Consider the following 5,453-nt stretch of genomic DNA (forward strand, 5'->3'; position numbering starts at 1 on the left):
GCTGGGTCTTTCTCCATTGGCTGGAGTATTGACCCTATAATCTTATTCTTTCGCAATTGGCTAGTTTCACTGGCTGCGCCAAGGTGAAAGGGAGAGATGGGGATATCATTAACTAGGTAAGGGGGTTGAGGAATGGTCAGAAACAACCAAATGACTGGACAAAGGGTGCTGGGGAATTGCTAAGCAAGTTAGCTACTTCCCATTCTATTGCCCGGTTGGAAAACTCCAAATGGAGGGGATTGGGAATTAGTTGAAGAAAAGAACATAAGTTAGACATTTCCTTCACGTGTCTCCATATTGCTAAGGAGAACAAATGATATTCTTGGGAATGTGCTTAATTTCATACCTTATCAACTTAGGTTTTTAGAACTAGCTTATGATGCAGAATTTTATTTCTCTCTCTCTTTTTCTGTTGTATTTTTCTGAAGTTAGAAGCGAGGAGGCAGTCAAACAGACTCCTGCATGTGCCCAACTGGGATCCATCTGGCATGCCCACCGGGCAATGCTCTGCCCATTTGGGGCATTGCTCTGAAGTGGCCAGAGACATTCTAGCACCTGAGGTGGAGGCCATGAAGCTGTCCTCAGCACCCAGGCCAACTTTGCTCCAATGGAGCCTTGGCTGAGGTAGGGGAAGAGAGAGACAGAGAGAAAGAAGAGGAGGAGGGATGGAGAAGCAGATGGGTGCCTGTGTCCTGACTGGGAATCAAACCCGGGACTTCCACACTGGGCTGATGCTTTTCCACTGAGCCAACCGGCCAGGGCCTTATTTCTCTTTTTATAGCTGCAAGAAGAGACGTGTCTTTCACCTCTGTCTCAGATTCTCTCAGTTAATTATAAAGACTTCCATTTTTAAGATCAGGTTCTAAAATTCATTGGCTATACATCATAAGCAGGCCTATAGAACACAATTTTTTTTGGCAGAAATGAAGAAAGGGATAAAAAAATGTTACTTAATAGCAATAAAATAAGGAGAATATAGTTTTTCTTTTATATTATTAAATGCCTTATTTCTTATAATTTCCCTCTCAAAAGATCATGAAACCTCACAGACGACTAATGGTCTATCCTTGGGTTAAAGTAATAGAATAGAAATATTCTGATTAGATAGCATTCTAGAGAGGAAATATTTAGGTATTTTATACAACTCAGTATTTACCAACAATGAGGATGGCTGACTAAAGTATATAGAAATACAACCAACATTTACTGGCATATTATTCTGAATTGGTATATTATTCAGACTACATATGGAACATTGAATTTTAGTGTACTTAGAAATATTTAATTAGGAATAAAGATATAGTGGTAGGGAAGAGGGAGCAGTTCCAGCAGTCCTCAACTATCAAAGGGACCGAACATTCTCTGTGATGCTTCAGAGAGGAGACAAGGGAGGCAGACCTTAGCTTTATCTATATGGAAAAAATTGACCCGTGAAGGTGTTTAACCTAAGGTTGATTGATTACCTGTCATATTTTTAAAAGTAATTTGTTTATTAAGTTTGGGAATGAAACCCATTCATCTTCTTCTGGCCCATTAAAAAAAATTTATTTAGAGAAGTAAATTTAACAGGGTGACATTTGATCAATAAGAGTACATAGGTTTTAGGTAAACATTGATTATGTTGTATACCTATCACCCAAAGTCAAATCATTTTCCATCATCTTATATTTGTCCCTCTTTACATCCTTCCCTCCACCTTCACCCTATTCCCCTCCATTATATCCCCCTCCCCCAGGTTACAACTTCACTTTTATCTATGTCCATGAGTCTCAGTTTTATATCCCACCTATGTGTGAAATTATACAGTTCTTAGCTTTTTCCGATTTATTTATTTCACTTATTATAATGTTCTCAAGGTCCCTCCATGTTGTCATAAATGTCATTATGTCATCATATCTTATGGTTGAGTAGTATTCCATTGTATATTTGTACCACATCTTCTTTATCCAATTCTCTATTGAGGGACACTTTGATTGTTTCCATGTCTTGGCCACTGTGAATAATGCTGCAATGAGCATGGAGGCGCATGTGTCTTTATGTACCAATGTTTTTGAGTTTTGGGGATAGATACCCAGGAGAGGGATTGCTGGGTCATATGGTAGGTCTATTCTTAATGTTTTGAGGAACCATCATACTTTTTTCCATAGTGGTTGTACTAATTTGCATACCCACCAGCAGTGAATGAGGGTCCCTTTTTCTCTACAGCCTCTCCAACACTTGTTCTTACCTGTCTTGTTGATTATAGCCAATCTAACAGGTGTGAGGTGGTATCTCATTGTAGCTTTGACTTGCATTTCTCTAATAGCTAGTGAAGTTGTGCATCTTTTCATGCATCTGTTGTCCATTTGTATGTCCTCTTAGGAGAAGTGTCTGTTCAGGTCCTCTCCCCATTTTTTAATTGAATTGTTTGCTTGTTTGACCCATTTTTTTATTTAAAAAAGTTTTACAATTTCAAAAGTAAAAAAATTAGGACAGTGAACACCTGTGTGTACTTCACCAAATGTACCAATTCATGTTTTTGTCACATATTCTCTCTCTCTCTTACACACACATTTTTGATAAGCTATATGAAAGGAAGTTTCAAATTTCATACAATGTGTCCTTAACTTCTTCACCAAGTATCTCCTAAGAACAAGGACATTTCCTATTATCATTCATCCTCAAGTTAATAATGATCAGCTTGAAGATTCATAGAATGTTTAGATTCTATGAAACTTCTATGAAGTTTTAAATATCATAAAATTCATCTTTAACTTCTTCAGCAAGTATCTCCTAAGAACAAGGACATTTCCTAACTGTTTCCATCCATTCTTCAGATAATAATATTCAGACTTGCTTATGAAAAAATACCACGAACAGTGTCTGTTTTCCCTGTAACACAGGAATCATTCATTGAGGTTAAAGAATTTACTTTATTCATTTTATTTTTATTTTTTTTAAAAAGATTTTATTTATTCATTATAGAGAGGAGAGATAGAGAGAGAGAAAGAGAGAGAGAGAGAAGGGGGGAGGAGCAGGCAGCATCAACTCCCATATGTGCCTTGACCAGGTAAGCCCAGGGTTTTGAATCGGCAACCTCAGCATTTCCAGGTTGATGCTTTATCCGGTTAAAGAATTCAGCTCTGCCTACTTCACTTGCTGCATTGCTGGAAGGCCTGTGATCTACAGGCACTCAGGAATATAAAAAATGGCCTCAAGAAGCAAAGGTCAAGTGAAAAAATGGACAAATCAGACAAAATAATGCACATGAAAAGTACTTTTAAAAAAGTCAGCTATGATGTAAATGAAAATTGTTAATCTCTCCCTGAATTCTTTTTTCTCAAAGACAATAATAGGATCTAGGAGAAGGAAAAATGTTAAATAAAAATCACCAGAGGGCGCTGTAGTAGCGTTTAGAAAACAATGACAGTCTAAAATGTTTCTAGACAGTATATCTTAAAACTGCATTTTTTTCTTCTTAGAATATACTGTGATTGTATTGTTTTCTAAGGCCAAGTATTGTTCACCCTATTAATTGACATTCTTAATGATGTGATTTTAGACCAAAAATATCATTAAAAACAAACAAACAAACAAACAAACCACCCATATATCTTAATTACGTTAGAGGAGCCAAACCTTTAAAATAACTTTTTTCCTTCATTTATTTTTTCTTTTCCTTTGGAGAGGTCAAGTTTCATTCTAGTTTTGTGGACACAGCATGTGTTAAAAGTTCCATAAAGACAGTCAGAGCCAGAGGAGATCAGGGAAGGAAAACAGCCTTGTAGATGCCAAGATCTGAAAGGGAGGTGGGTCTTTAGGTGGACCTGTAGAGGACTGAGGAAGCCAAGGCGAGGAGGGAGGAATGAGGAAGAAGAACATGACTGATGTAGGTAATAGCGTGAGAAAGGACAACCAACTTTGGGATGGGTTCCATTCACCACAATGCCAACAAACGAAGCATTTACAAATGGATTATCTGGCTTCAATTCTAAACAAAAGAGGATCTTAAGTGAGTAGGGATATATATTTCTACTTTGATATTTTACTACCTGTTAATGGTGAATAGCAGCACCAGATGTTAGACCTCAATCTTTGAGTTCTGGCTAAGAAAAAGATCAGAGTCAAGACTCCAATATACGCACAAGTTTATTTAAAAAGTCACAGAGGTAGAAGACATGAACCAGGAGGTAGTGAGCCAGCTGAGCAGCGTGGGCTCAGCAAACAAGTTACAGAGGCAAAAGAAGGGCCCTTGGAGCTTAGGAGAAAGAAAACAAAGGTAGGTTTCTTGAGGAAGGAAACAGGGAGTAAAGAAGTGGGCATGGGAGAGAGAGAGAGAAAGGGAGAGAGAGAGAGAGTGCCACAGTGGGTCCTTCATCATAAGGGCTTTTATCTGGAGGTCTCAGGGGAAGATCTCAACAGAATATTCATCAGCTTTCCAGGTATGTCCCCTTAAGTTGTGTTCTCCACTGATTGACCTATGGTCATTATTCATTGAAGCTGGTCCTGATGTCAGCCATGGTGTTGCCTCACCTGGCCTTGCGCTTTTCTAGGCCTGGAGCTCAAACACAAGTGAGGCCTGGATGTTATCTCCAGTTTGACCCAAACTCTGTCTCTGTGATCAACAGACCCAAAGGCTTTGTTCCTAAGATTATTTAATGAGGGCCAGAACCTCATTGCCCTGTGGGCTTAATACTTAAGGGAGTGGTCATGGAAGGGCTTGTATGGGAGCCATATGAGGCTATTCTCTGGCCCCCTTGTTCTCCTCTAAGGAGGTCGACCACATGACTAGTGACATGTCATGGAAAGGTCAGGGGAGAATCCAAACCCCATGACTGGCAATATGAAAAGTCAGGGTGTCTAAACTGAATGACCAAGATATGTTAGGGGAGGAGAGGTCACCTGGAGGCAGTGTCCTAGCCCACTTTAGCCTGCTGCTAGGCTCCTGGGGCTTTCTGCTCTCGTGACCTTCTGTACCTGGCCTATTGTTCCTACTCTGCTCATGTCTATCTAACTACCTACTCTATCACTACCCTCCTCAGCCAAAGCTTTAAAGAAGTTTAGTCTCTCTCAGCGGTCAATATGTGGTAAACATTTTTTAAAAAACTGTCAGGTTTCAGATATTATGCTAAGCTGAGAACTAGTCTTTGTTACTCTGATCCAAATTATTGTCTGTCATATTCTTAAACTATTCATGTAACATCTCTGAGTGTAATAGTTTAAAAACTCTCATTTTGTTTTTCATATAAATCTTATCTGTTAAGTCCTGTAATTAAATCTTTTGCTTACATTACTTTAACACAAGTACATAGCTTTTTTTCTCACTTTTAGCTGACTATAGAAAATAGATTACTTAGTGCAAATTACAGGTCATTAAGCTCTGTAAAGCTCTAAAAATTATTTGTTGTAAAAACTATCAAAGATGAAAAGGGCAATTATCTAATAAAGATAAAAATTTGAGAGTATACATGTGG

Source organism: Saccopteryx leptura, chromosome 5, assembly GCF_036850995.1.
Source record: "Saccopteryx leptura isolate mSacLep1 chromosome 5, mSacLep1_pri_phased_curated, whole genome shotgun sequence".
NCBI lineage: Eukaryota > Metazoa > Chordata > Mammalia > Chiroptera > Emballonuridae > Saccopteryx > Saccopteryx leptura.